The 21724-nt window shown below is 46.4% G+C and overlaps 1 protein-coding gene across 13 annotated transcripts in view; it reads left to right on the top strand.

Moving 5' to 3' along the window:
* Window positions 1–21724, top strand: part of LOC130707527 (EF-hand calcium-binding domain-containing protein 11-like) — a 215081-nt gene that overhangs the window by 127767 nt on the left and 65590 nt on the right. The gene's annotated exons all lie outside the window — the stretch shown is intronic.

The following is a 21724-nucleotide window of genomic DNA, read 5'->3' as shown; positions in this document are numbered from 1 at the left end:
AAAGTGTACTGTAAGTAGTTTCAGGTTATATTAATAAAAGGTGAGTATTTGAACAAGTGATATGATGACCAGTAATTCCCACTTTCAGTGTAGACCAGACCTCACTGCGATGTTTCTGACCAGGTGGGAGGGAGACTTTAAGATAATGAGAAAAGCGGTGAGGCTGGTGGAAGAGCTGGAAATGTGTGGAAGAAGGTGAGGCTGGTGGAAGAGCTGTTTGGGTGGATGGGTAACTGTTTGGGTGGGTAAGTGTTTGGGTGGATGGGTAAGTGTTTGGGTGGGTAAATGTTTGGGTGGATGGGTAAGTGGGTGGGTAACGTTTGGGTGGATGGGTAACTGTGTGGGTAAGTGTTTGGGTGGATGGGTAACTGTTTGGGTGGGTAAGTGTTTGGGTGGGTGGGTAAGTGTTTGGGTGGGTAAGTGTTTGGGTGGGTGGGTAAGTGGGTGGGTAAGTGTTTAGGTGGATGGGTAAGTGTTTGGGTGGGTAAGTGTTTGGGTGGATGGGTAAGTGTTTGGGTGGGTAAGTGTTTGGGTGGATGGGTAACTGTGTGGGTAAGTGTTTGGGTGGATGGGTAACTGTGTGGGTAAGTGTTTGGGTGGATGGGTAACTGTTTGGGTGGGTAAGTGTTTGGGTGGGTGGGTAAGTGTTTGGGTGGGTAAGTGTTTGGGTGGATGGGTAAGTGTTTGGGTGGGTAAGTGTTTGGGTGGATGGGTAACTGTGTGGGTAAGTGTTTGGGTGGATGGGTAACTGTGTGGGTAAGTGTTTGGGTGGATGGGTAACTGTTTGGGTGGGTAACTGGGTGGGTAAGTGTTTGGGTGGGTGGGTAAGTGTTTGGGTGGGTAAGTGTTTGGGTGGATGGGTAAGTGTTTGGGTGGATGGGTAACTGTGTGGGTAAGTGTTTGGGTGGATGGGTAAGTGTTTGGGTGGGTAAGTGTTTGGGTGGATGGGTAACTGTTTGGGTGGGTAACTGTTTGGGTGGATGGGTAAGTGTTTGGGTGGGTAAGTGTTGGGTAGTGTGTGAACCAGCTACTCTTGGGATGCTAGTCAAGTTGAGATGACCAGCTGCCAGGGTCCCTTGAAGCTGGGAGAATTGCAAGGTCACCCCTTCCAGCTCTTGCAATGTTCTGTTTCTAAGTCTGCTGAGCTGCCAGCACAGGAGAGTAATGGAATATCACTTGGTAGCGCGGTGTTTGTAGTTCTCCAAGCCCACAGTGTAGGTTGGAAACAAAACACAGGGAAGATAGGCATGGCTTTGTTACTCAGCAATGAGAGGTCAGATTCTTCTCTTGAAATTGTTAAGTCCAGATTTCAAGGCCGTAATGGGACTAATTTAGTTACTCTTCATTCTGTGTCACCCAGTATTTTGATTCCTGCCCTGTAATTACCTCTCTTGTTTTAGTGACACTTCTTTGCATTTCCTTCCGTGTGAAGAAAATTATCACTGCGGTGTTTTGCCAAGCAGAAGATCATTTCCAAAAGCTGTCCATCAAATCATCCAGACCTTCCCCCTATTGTTTATCCACTGAATTAATGAGAGCAACACCCACCCTTTGTATAAATCTCTGTGGCAGAGCCAACCTGGTGTCCTTATTCTGTGGTATCACATGTTTGGGGCTGGTCTCTGGTCACATTCTTAACCTTCCAGTTTTTTCTTACGTAAGGGCCACATCGCGTTATTTGTCAAACCATCTTTGAGACTCTGCTGTGTATGTGAAAGGTGCAGGAAGAGTGTGAGAAGCGTCACACGTTAATCCCACATTAATTGCTAACTCTTGCTGATTTTTCATTCAACTGGAGACAGCATCCATAAACCCTTTAGACACATTTTTTAATCCTTATCTTCTTAGATTGAGTTGCTTAATCACAATAGTCCAAGTAGAGACATGTATATGGTGTGTTTATCTACTTTTAAATGGAAGGTTTTGGTCAAAGTCTGTTAACCACCCATATCTCTCTAACACACTTAGTACCCCGCCCTACAAACAGACACCACCCCCCACCCCCATCTAGCTTGACAAGAATAAAAGTGAGTGGAAAAAAAAAACATTCAGAGGAAACAAGTAGAAGAAGTTTAGTGGCTTTCTCTTCCTACTCCTCCTCTTCCTCCACCTTCCCCTCCCCCTCCCCTTTCCTCCTCTTCCTCCACCCCTCCCCCTCCCCTTTCCTCCTCTTCCTCCACCCTCCCCTCCCCCTCCCCTTTCCTCCTCTTCCTCCACCCTCCCCTCCCCCTCCCCTTTCCTCCTCTTCCTCCACCCTCCCCTCCCCTTTCCTCCTCATCCTCCACCCTCCCCTCCCCCTCCCCTTTCCTCCTCTTCTTCCACCCTCCCCTCCTCCTCCCCTTTCCTCCTCTTCCTCCACCCTCCCCTCCCCCTCCCCTTTCCTCCTCTTCCTCCACCCTCCCCTCCCTTACCCTTTCCTCCTCTTCCTCCACCCTCCCCTCCTCCTCCTCCCCTTTCCTCCTCTTCCTCCCCTCCCCTCCCGCTCCCCTTTCCTCCTCTTCCTCCACCCTCCCCTCCCCCTCCCCTTTCCTCCTCTTCCTCCACCCTCCCCTCCCCTACCCTTTCCTCCTCTTCCTCCACCCTCCTCTCCCCCTCCCCTTTCCTCCTCTTCCTCCACCCTCCCCTTTCCTCCTCTTCCTCCACCCTCCCCTCCTCCTCCCCTTTCCTCCTCTTCCTCCCCTCCCCTCCCCTTTCCTCCTCTTCCTCCACCCCTCCCCCTCCCCTTTCCTCCTCTTCTTCCACCCTCCCCTCCTCCTCCCCTTTCCTCCTCTTCCTCCACCCTCCCCTCCGCTCCCCTTTCCTCCTCTTGCTCCACCCTCCCCTCCTCCTCCCCTTTCCTCCTCTTCCTCTACCCTCCCCTCCTCCTCCCCTCCCCCTCTTCCTCTTCCTCTTCCTCTTTCTTCTCTTCTCCCTGTCCCTTTCCGTCTGCAATTGTGGGACTTTCAGTGAAAGGATTTTTTTTAATGATAAAGAGAGCAGAGTTTAGTATCTTAGGATTCCTTTGACCTAGAAATTGACTCCCTCCTCCCCCCACCATTTCCTTTTCTGCTTATAGAGAAATTGAGGAACATAGAGAGATTCCCCCCCTTTTAAACTTTTCAGCAGAAAACCACTGGAAGTGGGTGTTCTGATGGGCTTTGGTGAGTTCCTCAGGCCCACAGCCCCCTGCCTGGTCTCATGTCCGCCCACACTTGCTGGGGAGTGGACCCTAGCTGGTCCTGCAGGCGGATGGACGGGTGCAGCAGCTGTGACGTCCTCAGGAGGAAGAGGCAAGTCTGGAACAACAGTAAGAAAGCAGAAAAACGAAAAAGAGCTAAAGATCTTAAGGTCTCAGAGTTGGGTGCTGGCATCCCCGACCCTCCCCACCTGTCAGAATCCTGCCCTGTGGTAGACCAGAAGTCACACAAGGCGACTTGTCTCTGATGAGCTTTGGTGCCCTTGGGCAGGTCCTTCTGCTTCCCTGGGCCTCAGCTCCTCATGTGCAACAAGGCACATCAGGGAGCACAGCCTGAGAACCCCACTTGACCATCCCCAGGCTCCCTCCCAGCTCCTGCAAGCTGAGCACCATCAAACCAGGCCTAGAGCAAATCCCAGTACGTCTCAGAAAGATGCGGGTTAGAACCTTGCCTGGGCCACTCCCTATCTGTGTGATCTTGGCCAAGTTACATTTTGTCATTCCTGTTGTGGCATAAGAATACCTATCTTGGAACTTCCCTGGCGGTCCAGTGGATAAGACTCTGAGCTTCCACTGCAGGGGGCGTGGGTTCGATCCCTGGTTGGGGAACTAAGAAACTAAGGTCCCGAATTCTGAGAGATCATTAAGGTTTTGTTTTTTCCTCTAAGCTTGCTTAAATACTCTGTCATCTTTGGGAATAAATGGCCACACAGCCATCTTTCTAATCATTTTTTATGTGTAATTAAAAAAAATACGTTTGTGGGGAGAGCTGACAAGAGCTAACTACCTTTTGGGGTTAAGTTTTTTTGGTCATGGCTGTTAAAGCAATATATTGTGTAAACATTCTTTTAAAAAAACTAATTATTGGCGCGAACCTCCAATATGTATGAACCCAGTAAATATTTGTGAAATCAAATGAATAAATGTGATTAGCATCCTTTATTTGATATTGAAATCATAAAATGGATGAAAGACACAGAATTAACTTTATTTCGGTACAGAATAAGCAAGTGAAGGTTCTTCCGAAAATACCGGGCTAATTCTGGTTGACCCACAAATATACAAATTAAACTGTAAATAACTATCAAAATAGTGCCGTGAAAGTGTATAGTTGCTAAGGCAAGACTTAGATTGTTGAAAATGATAAAGCTCTCCTGGTCACTTTGGCTTATATGTGCCAAGTTGAGTGGACTACTTGGGTGGCAAAATGCAACAAGTAAGGACATTTTCAGTAATATAAAAAGGTGTAGGAATGATACTAAATTTGAGAGAATCAATTGATATTAATGTGCTAGACCATTGAGCTGTTTTGCAATTAGTCCTGGAAGATGTAGTTTTAACGAAGTCTCTAGATCAGCATTAAGGGAACAAGAGGTGGGGTGTCAGAATCACTAGAGGGAATTTAAAAAAATTATATAGGCTCTTGATGGTGAAGGGGGCTGTGTGTGTTGGGGGAACTTTTGCTGTGAACATAAAACTTCTCTAAAAAATAAAGTCTATTATTTTCTTTCAAACATTTATGTGAATAGATGAATGGCATGACTCTGGGGAGTCAGATATAGCATTGCTGTGAAGGGTGCTTGTCTCCCTCTATAGCGTGCACCAGGAAAATCATGCTGAGAATTACTGTCCCATGTCATAGAAAGTGGGGCAGAAAAGAACCTAAAACCACCCAGTTTAGTTTCCCCAAATGGGTACTACAGTGAACAGTTTCCAGAGATGTTAGGGCTTTCCTATTGAACATGGGTGGAGTTTTCCATGGCCAATAAATTTGGGTAATGCAGCTCATGATAACTTTGTAGTGAGCTAATTCAGATCTTTTCCCACACTTTATTAGACAGATACTTTTTTGGGGGGGCACACTTATCAACATATTCCAAGGAACACCAATTTGGGAAAAAGTAATCTAAAATAAGGGTGTTTCAAAGCATGAGTTGCCACTCGCTAATGTGTTGTGAAATCAATGTAGAGCTTACAACCATTTTTTTTTATGAAAAATAATAGAATAGAAAATACCAGAGTGGGTTGCACATAGGAGGGTAAATGTTATTGTGTGAAACTTTCGTTTCAGTTATGTATGTGGGTTTGTGTAAACTCAGTCATAATGAAAACTCTATTCCTTACTATAGATGATGGCCAAAAATATTTGGGAGATCACTGGTCCAATTCAGTTCCTCAGTTTTATAAGTGAAAACCCTGAGACTCATGTGGATCTCAGGATCACGTGGGGAGTTAGTGGCAGACAGAACCTGAGTCTACTCTTCTTCCTCTTTCACCAACACCAGCGCTCTACCAAATCCATAAATCATCCTGTTTAAAAAGCAGCCCTGGGGCTTCCCTGGTGGTGCAGTGGTTGGGAGTCAGCCTGCCAATGCAGGGGACACGGGTTTGAGTCCTGGTCCGGGAAGATCCCACATGCCACCCACACGCAGCAACGGAGACCTGACGCAGCCAAAAATAATAAAATAAATAAATTAAAAAAAAAAAAAAAAAAAAAAAGCAGCCCTGGACTTCCCTGGCGGTCCAGTGGTTAAGACTCCACGCTTCCACTGCAGGGGGCACTGGTTTGATCCCTGGTTGGGGATCTAAGATCCCACATGCTGCGCGGCGCAGCGAAAAAATTCAAAAAACAAAAAACAAATAAACCAATAAAAAGCAGCCCTGGTGGAAACAACCCAAATGTCTGTCAAAGGCAAATGGATAAACAAAACAAGGCTTATATGTACAATGGAATATTATTCAGCCTTTAAAAGGAACGATATTCTGATATGTGCTACAACATGGGTGAGCCTTGAGGACATTATGGTAAGAGAGACAAGCCAGACATGAAAGGACAAGTGTTGTATGATTCCACTTCAACTTATAGAGACAGAAAGGAGATTGGAGGTTACCTGGGGTTGAGATGAGGCGCAGCCAGGAGGTAGTGATATTAAACCACTCTGGGTACAGAGTTTCTGTCTGGAATGAGGACAAACTTCTGGAAATAGATAGTGGTGATGGTTGCACAACTATGTGAATGTACTCAGTGCACTGAACTGTACACTTAAAAATGGTTAATACGGCAAATTTTATGTTATGTATATTTTATCACAATAATAATTGAAAAGAATCCAGCCACAAAATAATAACAATAACAATAATAATAATAAAGGCAGCATAGCACTTCTTTTAAACAGACCTCGTTTCACACTCTAACACCTGTTCCTTCCTTTGGCCCTTCCCCTGTGCAGGCCCAGGCACTGAGGTTTCTGAGGCCACCTAGGCAGGCCTCCTGCGCTTAGGAATCCCTGGAGCAGAGTACGGCCACCTGTGGCCTTGATTCTAGACTCCCTGGCAGGTGATGACTGCTAGCATTTCCGCAGGTGACGCATTTTACAACAGTGGGTCCTGCTCAGCAGATGACCTTTTCCGTCTAATAGCTCTGATTTTCCAACTGCAACATTTGGACAAACCCACAATTTGCTTTTGGAAGGCCAAGGAGAAACATATATCATGGTTTTTCTCTTGGTTTCACCCCTCTCCTCAGTTGGCCTCTAGCCCTGACCCGTTGACAAATAGCCTGTTCTCCTTTCCTCTTCCCTCTTCCTTTACAAGACCGCCAGGCTCGCTGCAAACAGCCACTTAAGTGAAATGCTACTACCCACAAGCAGCTGATAGTGATTCCCACTGTCTTCATTCTCCGCTCACGCTTCACACGTTTGGGTATGAGAACCGGAAGAACAACGGTGAACCAGAAGTGAGACCAGGGGCGGCCAGATAGCAGAAAGTGTATGTGTGCTTCTTCCTCGGAGCCAAGAAGGGTTTTGCAACTCCCAATGCAAGGCAACTTCTGCCCATAAAAGTTGCAGCAGATGGGAGTCACTGATTGGCTCTGCTTGAGGACTTTGGAGATTTCTCTCTGTCCTGCAGGCACCCTTTTGCTTCCTGTGCCTCCACAGACATTGACAAACAGCTGGCCTGTGCTTGCAGCGACCCCATCGGAATCTCCGCGGCCCTTAAGTCAGCATCCACAATAAAGGAAACTGAGAGAAAATGCCTCTGAACTTAATCAGTGAAGATATTTAACTCGGTTTACTGGGAGCTAAGGAAGTACTTCAGAAATAGTTTATTCTTATGTTACCTGAAATTCGCCATGAGTGAGGCTGGTAGAATCTCCCTGAGTTAGGGGAATACATCATGATATTTACCTCAAAACTCAGCGTAACCTTGTGATTTGAAATCGAACCCAGGGTTTCTCTACCTTGGCACTGTTGATGTTTGGGACCAGAGAGTTCTTTGTTGTGAGAGGCTGTCCTGTGCACTGTAGGATGGTTTGCAGAATTCTTTGTTGTGAGAGGCTGTCCTGTGCACTGTAGGATGGTTTGCAGAGTTCTTTGCTGTGAGAGGCTGTCCTGTGCATTGTAGGATGGTTTGCAGAGTTCTTTGCTGTGAGAGGCTGTCCTGTGCACTGTAGGATGGTTTGCAGAATTCTTTGTTGTGAGAGGCTGTCCTGTGCACTGTAGGATGGTTTGCAGAGTTCTTTGCTGTGAGAGGCTGTCCTGTGCATTGTAGGATGGTTTGCAGAGTTCTTTGTTGTGAGAGGCTGTCCTGTGCATTGTAGGATGGTTTGCAGAGTTCTTTGTTGTGAGAGGCTGTCCTTGCATTGTAGGATGGTTTGCAGAGTTCTTTGTTGTGAGAGGCTGTCCTGTGCATTGTAGGATGGTTTGCAGGATTCTTTGCTGTGAGAGGCTGTCCTGTGCACTGTAGGATGGTTTGCAGGATTCTTTGCTGTGAGAGGCTGTCCTTGCATTGTAGGATGGTTTGCAGAATTCTTTGTTGTGAGAGGCTGTCCTGTGCATTGTAGGATGGTTTGCAGGATTCTTTGCTGTGAGAGGCTGTCCTGTGCACTGTAGGATGGTTTGCAGGATTCTTTGCTGTGAGAGGCTGTCCTGTGCACTGTAGGATGGTTTGCAGAATCCTTTGCTGTGAGAGGCTGTCCTTGCATTGTAGGGTGGTTTGCAGCATTCCTGCCCTCTACCCACCAGTTGCCAAGAGCAGCTAGCAGCACCGGCCGCCCCCCCACCGCCCCAAACTTCTGGTGATCAAAAATGTCTCCAGACATTGTCCTGTGTCCCCTGGGGAGCAAGATCGCCCCTGGCTCAGAACCACTGACAGCCAGGATTCTGCCATGTTCTGAGTTTTAGGCATTGAGGACTTCGTCAGCTGTTATTCTGGAAATAATGGGAAACGGCTTGGGGTTTTTTTTGTTTGTCTGAGCCCTGCCTCATTTGTATAAAACTCCAATTTTTAAAGTGTGTGTGAAGTGTCATCAACTGTGAGAAATTAATACCTAGCACTGCTGTCAGGTGAAACCATTGCCCATGTCATAGGCTTGTTCTGTGATGGGTATTTGGTTATGATTTCAGTCCAAGTCTCCATGCCTATGCCAGTCACGTGGCTGAATGATACGAGCAAGTTATTTACTTCCTCTCCTGTGTCTTTTTCTCCCTCCACGTCTAAGTGGAGGATACCTGCTCTTCATCTTATTAAATAGCCATGATGTGGCCAGTTCATCTGCTGAACTCACCTCATGGGGTCGTTGTCTGGGACCATGGAATTCTTCATGGTTTCATTACCTGTTCCAGAGCCCCCAGTGGATTCCCAGGTTCTATCTTCCAAAAAGCAAAACATTCATTTTCTTCCCCTAGGCTGGATAAGCTGGAATGTTTCACTGTTGAGTCATCCATTGCTGCTGGAGCTCCCGTGTGCCATGCTTTGTTCAAGTCACTTGAGACACTTGGATGACTAAGCTGGTTTCCTATCTCACTCTAGTTTGAAAGGTGGACTTATGATAAATCTGATGTATCATGAGAACTGCTTTCTATCACCTATACAAAGTGCTGTGGTTTAATCTTCCTGCCTATTTGGAAGTTCTTCCTAAGTCTGCAGAAGTGATTGTGGTGATGATTAGTTTGGAAGGTACTAGCATGGAGTCTGGGAGAGCACTGTTCTGGGAGTCTGAAAACCTGGCTTTTTGTTTTTACATGTTGACACTGGTCCTGATTAGCCGTGCTCCCTTTCCCAAGTCACTTTCTCTTTCTGGATCGCACTTCCTAGCTGTGTAAAATGATGTGTATGGGCTGGATCATCTCTGACTCCAGCGGTCTATGCTTATTTTAATAGTAATTGTAGGGCTTCCCTGGTGGCGCAGTGGTTGAGAATCCGCCTGCCAATGCAGGGGACACGGGTTCGAGCCCTGGTCTGGGAAGATCCCACATGCCGCGGAGCTACTAGGCCCGTGAGCCACAACTACTGAGCCTGCACGTCTGGAGCCTGTGCTCCGCAACAAGAGAGGCCGCGATAGTGAAGAGGCCCGCGCACCGCGATGAGGAGTGGCCCCCGCTTGCCGCAACTGGAGAAAGCCCTCACACAGAAACGAAGACCCAACACAGCCAAAAATAAATAAATAAAAGATTACTATTAATTAAAGAAAAAAACCAGACATCTCAAGTTAATGAATTTAGTACTTAAAAAAATAGTAATTGTATTAGAATTATTAAATACTATTATGTTTTAGAGCTAGAAACTTCGTGATCAGCCAGCCTTTGTGAGGAGGCGCGATTGTATGTCGTTACAATGGGTTCCCAGCTCACTTGTGCCTGGTGGGGAGACTTGCACAACTCTGCTGGGGTTGGAGGCCTTGCAGCACTTCGGGGCCCCACGGAAGGGGTAAACCAGAAGTCTGAAAGCTTGCCCTGAAGCTCCATAAAGCAAGATGCTATCTCTAAACAGACCCATCAATTTCAGAGGGCTTCTTTCCACGGGGCTTTTTGGGGGCGGAGATGCCTTTTACCAGTATCTTTCTGTTCACCTGTGGAATTATATAAGCTCATTAGATTCAGGTTACCCACTCCTTCTGCACCTGAAGCTGTAGGTAAATTTACTGTCCAGTTTAAACCTTGTCTCCACACCTGTCACTTCTGGATCCTATAAGCTCCATCCCCAGCATTGCAGGGTCGGTCACCTCAAAGGTGACCATAGCCAAACTCCCAGCAAGGGATGCCCAGTCAGGAATGAGATCTCTAGGCGTATATAACGGGAGAGAAATATTTGGAGCATTCTTCTCTTTCTCCAAGACAGCTCTGCATACTTACTGCCCTTTCAGGTGTAGTCTTGCAGGTAAATCTCACCTTCTCCAAGAAACCAAATTTTGAACTCTCACTGCACGTCAGAATAAATTTCCCGAATCACCTGGATGATATTTGGCAGATACTGCCTTATGTTGTGGTCCTGTGTGTACATGTGCTAGTTCTCTTAAAAGACTGTAATCATCTCCCAGAGCCATGATTGTACTCAACCACCTAGAAAGACCCTACAGCCCAGGTCGGGCTGTGCGCGGATGTGTGTGCATTAGACACCAGTAAACATCAGTGCAGGAATGGATGGGTCTCGGTGTCAGGCACTGGGGAGCACTCAGTAAATAGTTGTAGAATTGGACCGAATGGTAAGTGCGTAAATATTTCACAGTTCTCTAGTCTTTCTACTTTATGCCGTTTACTGGGGGTTAGAAAATAAGATGAAGCTGTGTGTACGCCCTAGAGAGTGACCAGCGGTTGCTGTTATCTGAAGAGCCGTAGAGCTCTTAGCTGTTTTCCAGCTCTGATTCTTTTTTTTTTTTTTTTAAAGCAGTGTTTACTATTTCTGGCCATTATGTACACTGATATAAAAATTTAATTAGACCCTTTCTTTTCAATTAATTTTTACAGCCCTGTTTGTTTGCTCTCTCGACAGAGCCTGTATTGTGTGAACAAGAGAGATCAATTTTCTATCACAAAATTCATTACTTTTGACTAAAGTCCAGTGAGTCTGTGATCATATGCGCCACTCTGGGTGAATTTTCCTGCCGCTGGAGAGAGTTATGTATGGTGAAATGAGCCGAGTGTTCAGGTAGCCGAGAGAAGCTTTGATTCGGTCATTGTCTTCCTCAGGGCAGCAGGTGGAGCAAAGTTAAAAGGCTGTGCAACTCTTGAGGTTAGAAATATGCATGTGTTTTATTCCTCATTCTTTAATATTTTTTTCAAGTATCTAGGGAAGTGAAATTAGGTAGAGAGTATGTAAAGGTTAAGAGAGGCCTTTTCTTTGAAGAGCACGTATAAAAGAAGATGTCCATTCCGGGAGGGCAGGGACCTCTAGTTTTGTTCATTCTTTACCTCCAGGGTCCACACAGTTCCTGGTACATGGCAGCTGTCCGGTAAATAGTTGTTGAGTGAGGATGCAAGAGATAAATACTAACTAGTTTTGCCTTTTATCATTGATTAAAGTGTTTTCTGGATTAAAGGGTCTCTGTGACTGTGTCTAAGTCTCCATGAATAGCATCTTGGTTGGGGCTGCTTTCCAGCGTTGGGAGATACGACCACACCTGTCTTCAAGGGCTGCAGCTCCGATGCCTAACTTGGCAGGGCAGGGGCTAGGCCTGCTCCCCAAGAGGCACAGGTAACGCCCAGTGTAGCTCACACAGCCCCTGAGGACAGAACATGAGCTTGGGAGTCACACACACCTAAGCACAAAGCCACCTGCCACTCGCTCTTGACATGGGGCAAGTAGTATAACCTCTCCTGTTGTCTGTTCATGGATCTGTAAAGCTGGGCCAGTGATACCTACCATGCAGAGTGGGTGGTAGGCGATGAACGAGGGAGCGGGTAATGCCCTCCTTACTGAGATATTAAATAAATGTATCCATTTAAATTCCTCTACCTTCTAGTGGTGTGTTCTCCATCCTCCTGTGTACTGAACGGTTTACCTCTTCCTCCTGCATGAAATGGGGCAGGTGGGGGAAAGGGCCACAGTAACCTCGGTTCCTTGGTGCTTTAGGGAATCTTGGATATGGTGCAGAGTTAGAGGCTAAAGCATGAGTACAGGAAGGACTCATTCTAGGTGGAAGCAGCAGTGTCTCATGGAACTTTCTGTGATGAAGGAAATGTTCTGTATCCATGCTGTCAGGCACAGTCATTAGCTACAGGTGGCTGTCGAGCACTGGAGATGTGGCCAGTTTGACCGAGCAGCTGAATTTTTCATTTCACTTCATTTGAATTTGAATGTAAACCCATCACATGGCGAGTGACGAGTGCATTGGATTGTGCAGCTCTAGGGCCTTGCTGGGGCTTAAAGATTAGTGGTCTGTCCATTCCCTGGGAGCTTGTGAGAAATGCAGACTCTCAGACATCACCCCAGACCTACGAGATCAGAATCAGCGCAGGCGGTTCATGTGCACATTTGGTTTTAAGAAACACAGGACTAGCCTCTGAGCCGCTCGGTGTTCTCCATGGACTTCCATGCAGCTGTAGTGCTAGGGAGGCTGGACCCCTGGAGCTGGAAGGTTCTCACAGTCACCTTTGCCTTCTCGGCTACTCACACACCCTAATGCAGTCTCCAGGGGACCCGTGCGTGTGGGTCTCTGTGCATCCTGTGGTTGAGAGATCAAAGGAAAAAGTTATGTAGCTTTTTTTTTTTTTTTTTTTTTTTAAATTTTTATTTATTTATGACTGTGTTGGGTCTTCGTTTCTGTGCGAGGGCTTTCCCCAGTTGCGGCAAGTGGGGGCCACTCTTCATCGCGGTGCGCGGGCCTCTCACCATCGCGGCCTCTCCTGTTGCAGAGCACAGGCTCCAGACGCGCAGGCTCAGCAACCGTGGCTCACGGGCCCAGTCGCTCCGCGGCATGCGGGATCCTCCCAGACCAGGGCTCGAACCCGCGTGCCCTGCATTAGCAGGCAGACTCTCAACCACTGCGCCACCAGGGAAGCCCGTTATGTAGCTTTTAACTCAGGATTAAATGCTGTTTTGCTTATTCCTCCTCATAAACCTCCTTAATGTCTATGTTCCCATGTTCGCTCCCCAAAAGGTAACTCTCTTTTTATCTTCCCACTCATCCTACTATAGCTTTATTTTTCCTACTACTTTGCCTTAAACTGGTAAAGATGTGGGTATGTACGTATATATTTCTCTCTCTCTCTCTCTCTCACTTTCTGGATGTTTCAAACCGAACCAGTACATTCAGGCTGTGGTTATCTTAATGCTTCCAGCATTCTGGCTACTGATAAATATTTCAAGAGGATAAATAACATTTTCTACACGAAATGAGAGAAATGTCCCCCACCTCTCTGAAAGTATTAATAATTTCTCTTCTGTAATGGGACTGATTTAGCCAATTGAAACACAGAAAACTTCGCAGATCTTTTTGACATCCAACGGTCAGATCACTTTGGCTAATGGGGATGTTCCTTGGGTATTGCTGATATTAGCCAAGTTGGGAATTTGATGGAGACTTTTCATTCTGCCCTCTTTTCAGTCTTGAATCCTCGCAGACATGATGTGCTGGTGGCCCTCCACCGGATGTTTGTCTATATGATGTTGGTGGCAGGTTGCAAAACTGTATTAAGCTGCATCTTGGGAGCTGCCAAAGGCACTGTGAGGAAACTGAGGCACTGAGCTAGAAGGGGCACCACACCAGGATTCCATGCCCCTAAATTGTGTCTCTAAAACAGACCCAAGGTCACAGCACTGGTAAATGAGGAGCCACGGTGTGACCCCTGGCGGTTTGGTTCCAGATTTTGCACGATTCGCCATCCCCCGCGCCTGCCTTTGCTCCCTGCCGGGAACAGGCCCTCTCCCGTATCGCCTGTGCTGCCTCCTTCTGAGTGTTCATGTCATTGCGTCTGGTCTCTCCTCCTCCAGGTCTTTGCTCAGATGTCACCTTCTCAAAGATGCTTTCCCTAGCTGCTCCATCAAAAATAATGCATACACACACACACACACACACACACCAACATTCTCTATTCCCAGTGCCCTTCTTTATTTTTCTCCTTAGCTCTTATTCTTACCTGTATCATATACAGTTATTTGTACGTACGTCCCTTGAGAGCAGGGACTTTGTTTTGCTCACTGCTATGTCCTCTAGATCTAGAACAGTGCTCAACCCAAAATAACACAAGATACATATTTTTGAATGGATGGATGAATTAATGGCTCTGTAACCTGGAGAGCTGCTGATGCCCCTCACTTGGTCTCCTCCTTGCCTCTTTCTGGTGTGCTTCCCCACTCCAGGTGGCCGGGGTGAGCCTCCTGAAACTCCTACTTGCCCTTGACAGTTCCTTCCAGAGGCTTTCTGTGTTTATGGCTCCTGACAACTTTACAACTCCTCTTCCTTCAGCCTTACCAAGTTTCCTTCATTTCTTGCCTGTGCCGCCGCATCGTTCCCTGTGTCCTCTGTCCTTCCCTCCACCACCCCTGCAGACCAGGGCCCTGTGTCCTCAGATGGCCTGAGCTTCGTCTGTCCGGCTTTCACACTTCACGGTCACGTCCGTCGACTCCAAGTTACGTGAGGACGGGAGCCACCTCTCTCTTGCTCCCCTTTGCTCTCCCACCTTCACACTGAGCACCCCGCACAGAGCAGGCGCTTGACAGCTGTGTATTGAAGGATGAATGGGGCCATTTAATTCTATGGGTAGAAGGAAGTCTCACTTCTGTAGAATTCAGGGTTTCTTTGGCACTATGAGGCCTTACTGTTCAAGCTGTGAGATTTGAAGACAGAATGCTTCCTGCTAATTATTAACAGTTGCCCTGGAAGAACAGAGCCATTATGGGGCCCTGAACCCTGGCACGCTGGCCCCCCCCCCAGCCCCTGGTGAGCAGCGCCATAGAGCAGGGCGGGAAAGCAAAGGCAGCTACCACCCTGGCATCCGCTACCGTCCGATTACCCAAAGAGGATTGCGATCTTGGGGCCAAAAGAGTAGGGAGTGGGTAAAAGGCTTTGCAATGAGATTATAGCACCTAAAAGCGCCTTGCTTTTGTTCAGGAAATAAGATATTGGTTTTCTTCAAGGCAGCGAGACAATCCAGTTTAGGGCCTGGAGTGGTAGATCGATGTCCTGGCATTCTTCAGATACTGAAAAATCAGTTGATCTGTATTTGTACTTACTGGGTTTCTTGTTAAAAAAAAAAAAAAAAAGGAAGAAGGACGACAGGAATGGAAAGAAATTTAAAAAGCTCATTAAAGGTCCTCTAAATGAAGAAAATTGAATGCCAGATCTGTTAAGAACATACAAAAACAGCCTCCCTTTAAAGAACATCTTATTTGGTCAGTGTGTCTTCAAGCCAGAGTCTGGAAGGTGAATGGGCAGTGTGGTCAGAATGCAGTTTCTTTATTTTGGACTTGGAGAAGAAGGATCCTTTCCCCTTGACCTCAGCTCCCTACATGTAAGATCATTCATAGAACGTCTCACGTTTGGTTGGGGCTGAGTTAGAATCAAGTCAACGTGCTCTCTACCATTGTGGTGGGTTGTATAGCCGTCATAGCAATTCTCTTAGTGCTTGAAAGTCTTTTTCACCTCTGATGCTTCCTGGAGGTGTGTTTTGTTTGGCTCTTGGCCCAGGTGCCTGAATCTTAGTCCTCCCTGCCTTACCTGAAGTTGTTATTGATGTGAAGCTTCTTTTTGCCAATGGGAGAGCAGGTCTTCCTCCTGTTGTGTGAGCAGAGAGACCCACGAGGGATTTGTCCCCCTGCTAATAATACTTGGATTTGATTCTTGCATGATGGTTGGGGATTAGCTCACTCACAGAAGTTTCCATTTCCAGAGAGGGGAGAAGTTTGTGGGTGATTCCAGAGAAAACGTTCAAGAGAGTTTCTTCGTACCACAGAACCCGATTTAACGCTGAGTTTGGGAAACCTCGGCACCCTGGTTACAGAACTACCACGCCTTGTGTTTGCACTTCCATTGTTAAAAATTTATTCTGAATCTGTGTGTCGATTTGCTGCTAATAGTTAAGACTATGCTGAACGAATACTTGATGTGTTGGAGGACGTTGCATTTTGCCCTTCAGTGTTCGGTTTGTAATAATTGATGTAAAATACGTGTCCACCCTCGAGAGGCGGCAAGAAGTGATTGCTTTGAATAAATCCCCAACTGGAGCATCTGACTTGCCCCTTTCCCTTAAAAGTGAAATAATCTCATATCCTCTGCTTTCCCTGCCACCTGCAAATGTTTTTATTTGAAGACGGGGGCTAGCTGGGTTTCAGTTAATTAAAGTTTTAATTGTGTTTGATTCTGCAGCAGACCTCATGTTTGCTTTCCTTAATAATGAAATGCAAAGTGTCGTCTCTGAGCTCATACTCCAACTGGACAGCAAGGGGGGGAGTAGAAGCAGCCTCGAAACCTGCTAGCCCTGCCCGGGACTTTGTATTTGCTATTTGCTTTTGGTATTATATTCAGGTCTGAGGAAAGTACTGACTTCAGCTTCATAATCTGAACATGACTGAAGAATTGCTCCAGTGTCTAAAATTCGAGCACTTGTGTGTTGGAAATAAAACATCGTCTGTACAAAACATAAATACTTGTCCTTTTGTGGAGAAAAAATTAACCTATCTGGCGTCTTCTTAGCAAGTCTTGCTTGCAAAGCTGGCCCTTGGCTGCTGTCTGGGTACTTAGATTTTGAGAGGTTTCCAGAACTGGTAGTAAGAGTGGTTCACTGTGGCTTAACTGTTTGTATAAACAATGTGATGATGGAAGAAATTTGGGATTTTCACACGAGCCAGGCAGGGGTGCCTATGTGCACAGTCCCCAATAAAAACCTTGGGCACCGCTGGGAGGGAGCTCTTGAAAGCTTGTGCCTGGTTTCCTCCAGACTTTGCCCTTTTCCCTTTGCTGAATACACTTTGTATCCTTTTACTGAAATAAATCATCGCCATGAACATTTATGCTATATACTGAGTCCTATGAGTTCTCCTAGTAAGTTACCAAACCTGGGGGTTATCTAGGGTTTGGATAGTCATTCAGTGTCAGTTTGAGATAATTATCTGTTGGCCTGAGTAAATTATTTTTCCTGGGGTATCTTGACGCACCTTCTAAACCTGTTCTGCCTCTTGAATGTTTCTATCTTAGCAGGTTCCTCCCTTCAACCCAGTATCCAAAGTCAGAAACCTCAGAATCATCTTTGATTCTCTCCTTCATTCAGGCACCAAATCCTGTCAGTTTTGCCTCTGAAGTGTCTTGAACCCAGCCTTCCCGTAGCCCTTGCCACCGTCCCAGTGTTAGCGCTACTGCCCTTTGCTGGACTTCATGCAGCAGCTTCCCTGCCCTGGTTTTCTGCCTCTCATCTGCATTCCAGCCTGTGCTTCGTGTCACCTCCATCCAAAACCTAGGTTGAGTTACTGCCACCATTGAAATAAAACAGAGATGCCTCGGGTCAGCCTTGCAGGGCCCTTCACTGCGAGGTGGCGCAGCAAGGCGGTTGGTGTGCAGATTTGTGTCGTCAGCTCTGCCCCTCACTGGCTGCTGCCACGGGCAAGTTACACACCCTCTCTGTGTATCAGTGTCCTTATCTGTATGTGAGGATAAGAACAGTACCTTCCTGCTAGGATCGGTGCAGGTTTAAATGAGCATATGTTTAAAAACCTTAGCACATGTGCCTGGCAGATGAAAGGTATTCCATAACTATTAGCTGTGCTTAGTTTTGGTTTGTTTGTTTTTTAATCTTTATTGGAGTATAGTTGATTTACAATGTTGTGTTAGTCTCAGGTGTACCGCAAAGTGAATCTGTTATACATATACGTACGTATATCCACTCTTTTTTAGATTCTGTTCCCGTGTAGGCCATTACAGAGTATTGAGTAGAGTTCCCTGTCCTTACTGGTTATCTATTTTATATATAGTAGTGTGTTTATGTCAGTCCCAATCTTCTAAGTTATCCCTCCCTCTCCCTCACCCCCTGGTAACCATAAGTTTGTTTTCTAAATCTATAACTCTATTTCTTATGCTTAGTTTTTATAATTATCTCTTGACTTTCTTTCTCTGGGCTGGGAGCTGCTCCCTGACGTTGTCTGGCTATGGCTCTTTAATAATCAAGTGCTGAATAAATGAATGAATGAATAAATGAGAAAGAGAGAAAGGGAGTGTTGGTTAAAACAGGGTTTGTGCTCTCAAGAAGCTTGTGGTTATTTGGGGGATATAAGATGCTCTAATGGATTAAACTGAGAGTATGAGGGGCGTATGGGTGAAAGTGGCACATTGTGTAAAGGGCTCAGGTGGGAAAAGAGGCGCGCCAAATTGTTTAAGCGAAGTTCCCAGACTCCTGCTTTACCACCATTTCCGATCCCACAGAGAGAGGCAGAGAAGTGTCAGGCTCTGGTGTGCCTCCAAGAAACCATCATAAAAACAACGTCTTCCCGCGGGACCCTTAGACTCTAACTCGTCTTTCTCTGGAGTGACTTTTTTTTAATAAATTTATTTTATTTTATTTATTTTATTTTTGGCTATGTTGGGTCTTTGTTGGCTGTGCGCGGGCTTTCTCTAGTTGCGGCGAGTGGGGGCTACTCTTCGTTGCGGTGCACAAGCTTCTCACTGCGGTGACTTCTCTTGTTGCGGAGCACGGTCTCTAGGCACACGGGCTTCAGTAGTTGTGGCTCGCGGGCTCAGTAGTTGTAGTGCACAGGCTTAGTTGCTCTGCATCATGTGGGATCTTCCCGGACAAGGGCTCAAACCCATGTCCCCTGCCTTGGCAGGTGGATTCTTAACCACTGCGCCACCAGGGAAGCCCCTGGAGTGACATTTTGAGCTACTTAACGGGGTGAGTGCCCTTCTGAGGATACAATCCCTGTCTGGTGATTTCTGAACGATTCTCTCCAGGGTGCCTAGATTTCCTCCCGGCTCTCTGTGGTAGAAGGGACACAGGGAGAGTGGAAAATAGATGTCAGTACCAGTGCAATCTCCCAGGACCCTGGCCTCCTAACACATGTCTGAGGATTGGACTGGCCATCACCAAATCTTGCATCATGGAGTTGGTAGAAAGGGTTGGTGTAAGTTGCTGTTGGGTGTAAGGCAGCTGTGCCACGTGGAAGCAGTTCTGTCCTGGGAGCTGCCTGAGTAACTGCCAGAGGCCACGCTGCAGAAGGTGTTACCAGGATTGCTGTGGCTACTTTCCTTTATTTGTGTTAGGCACCCACTAGGGTCACCATGTAAAGCTACATCTTGAAGCTCCATCACAGTCTTGGGATTGTGGTTTGCTGTGTAGGTTCTGTTGTAGAGATCTTTGTATCATTTAGTTTCTGCTGCATAACAAACACCCCAAACTAAGTGACTTACAAGAATAGTCATCTCTGTGCTCATCATTCTGTGTGTTGGCAGTTTGGGCTGGGCTCAGTGTGGCTAGATCATCTCTGTTCCGGGAGGTGTTGCCTAGGCTTTCTTGTGTATTTGGACCTCAGCTAGGATGACAGGGACAGCAGGGGTCTCTCTCCATGGGCTCTCACATCGTTGAGGAAGCTATTCCAAGCTTATTCACATGGTGGCAGAAGGGTTCCGAGCCACAAGAGAGAACATATTGCTCCAATATGCAAGGACTTTTCCAGCCTCTGCTGGTGTCCTATTTCCTAATGTCCCATTGGCCACAGCAAGCCATGAGTCCAAGGCAGAACCATTGGCAGGGCCCATCTGCGGGTGTGGATACAGGAAAGCATGGTGGTTGTCGGCTCTTGCTGCAGCAGTTTGCATCAAGGTGTTTGGCTGGGGTCTCGCCAGAAATGAAAGCAGCAGTATTATTGTCTGCTCTTTTTGCCTCAGCAGTATTATTGTCTGCTCTCTTTGCCTTTCTCCTCCGGATGGTCTCCTGGGATGGGTGCAGTCAGTGGATTAGATGCTCTGCTCCTGGTCCACGTGGGCCCTCTTAGCACCATTCTCTCTATGCCCAGCCACACTACAAAGGCTCGAGCCATCTGGCTCACAGATTGATGGGTACTCCCAGTCCCAAAGGGCCCACCAGGAGAGTGTAGCTGGATCAGCACGAATCTGACGTCAGTGCTTGAAAAGGAACTCCAAGCTGACAGCAGATACAGCCCATGCAGATAGTTCTGACAAAATGACATCTAAAATCCCCCATGGTCTTCTCAGCCTGCCCCGAGCCTGGGCCGTGTCCTTCTTCCGTTCTTGAGCATCCTTGAGGAAATGCCAGCAGCTGTCCTCTGTGGCCCTCACAGTGCTGTGACGACAGCAGAGCAGTGGACGAAAGTCTGGGGCTGTGAGAAGGAGGGACACTGCCTGGGACTCTGGACACCCAGACTCGTTAGTTGGGTTTAGTGCCAGGAGACTTGAACTACTGGGCATGTGGAGGGGCGGGCTGATGGCCTCCATGACATCTGCTTTCATCCCAGTTCTCATCATCTTACTTTAAGTTCTGTATCTTTTCAGGTTTTTGCTCATGTTAAAGATTGTATTCACATGATGCAAAGTATAGATAAAGTTTTACGTTTTTGCATATGGGTATTCAATTGTTCCTGCACCATTTGTGGAAGTCTATCATTAATTACTCCGCTAATTTGCTTTTGTATTTTGTCAATAATCAATTGTTCATATGTGTGTGGATCTAAAAACAAATAAATAAAGATTGTATTCAGCAAATATTAGAGAAATATTGCCAAGAGACAGGAATCAAAGGGATGATTTTGAGGTCAGGTAGGTGTTTGGATGTAGGATCTGGAATAAGTAGGGGAAGGGAGCAGAAAGATGGATGGTCTTCGGGTCCTAGAATGAGGCTGGGCCCTGGGCAGCAAAGATACTTGTTTGGCTGAGCCAGGTGACAGGGGGTGGGACTGATCAGGTATCAGAGAACTTCTGTTAAGTGCATTTGGGGAAATAATTCAAGATGACTAGGCGTCTGGGGCATGAGTACTGGGGAGATGACTTTTGCTGCAAGCAGGGAAGAATTAAATTTGAGCAAGAATGAATTTTCCATTCTTTCAGTCTGATATTATGACAGTATCTCAGGTTCAGCAAGTTGGACTGTTAATGGTCAGTGGGAGTCAAGAGCCCTCCTTGGTGGGGACTGTGCAGGTTCTAGGTTGGCTAATAACATCAGTATCGTTGACTGTGAAAGCTGGCTTGGGTGACTGCGTGTGTGTGTGTGCGTGCACCCGTGCATGCGTGTGAATGCATAGCCTAGCATGGAAACACAAGTGGAGCCCTATCAACCCGTCTGTCTCATGTCTGCCTCCGCCAGTTACGTTCTAAGCTCTGGGAGCCTGGAACCGAGCTTATCCTGGGCACCACTGTGTCCCCAAGGCTTTGCATGTTGCCAGGCATCTATTAAGCACTTAAGAAATATTTATTGAACAAACAAGTCAAGAAAAGCTGGAAGAGGAATTTTTTTAAGCATCTTTACTTTTTTTTTTTTGCAGTAATTTTTACATAATTAACCTGGACATTTTAATCAGCCCCAGAACAATGACTGTTGATGGCTTTTAAGCTGTTTTGGTGGTGGTGAGATAAGAAATGAAAGGAAGCTGACAAAACAAGGGACGAAAGTGAAATTTCTACACTATTAAAAATAAACACACACTAAAAGACTAGAAACCTAAGTTATATGGATTACCGGCCTAGGGTAGTAGAAGTATACCATCTTTTCAAAGTGTATTTATCTTTTTCCAGAATTAAAATAGCTTTTTTGTATTTTTTGATTATGAACTTAGTACATACTCATGTAGAATGGTCAAACAATGAAAGAGTATAAAGAACTCAATAAAAGTACC

Source organism: Balaenoptera acutorostrata, chromosome 3 (genome assembly GCF_949987535.1).
Source record: "Balaenoptera acutorostrata chromosome 3, mBalAcu1.1, whole genome shotgun sequence".
NCBI lineage: Eukaryota > Metazoa > Chordata > Mammalia > Artiodactyla > Balaenopteridae > Balaenoptera > Balaenoptera acutorostrata.
This window is presented reverse-complemented; position numbering and strand designations above follow the sequence as displayed.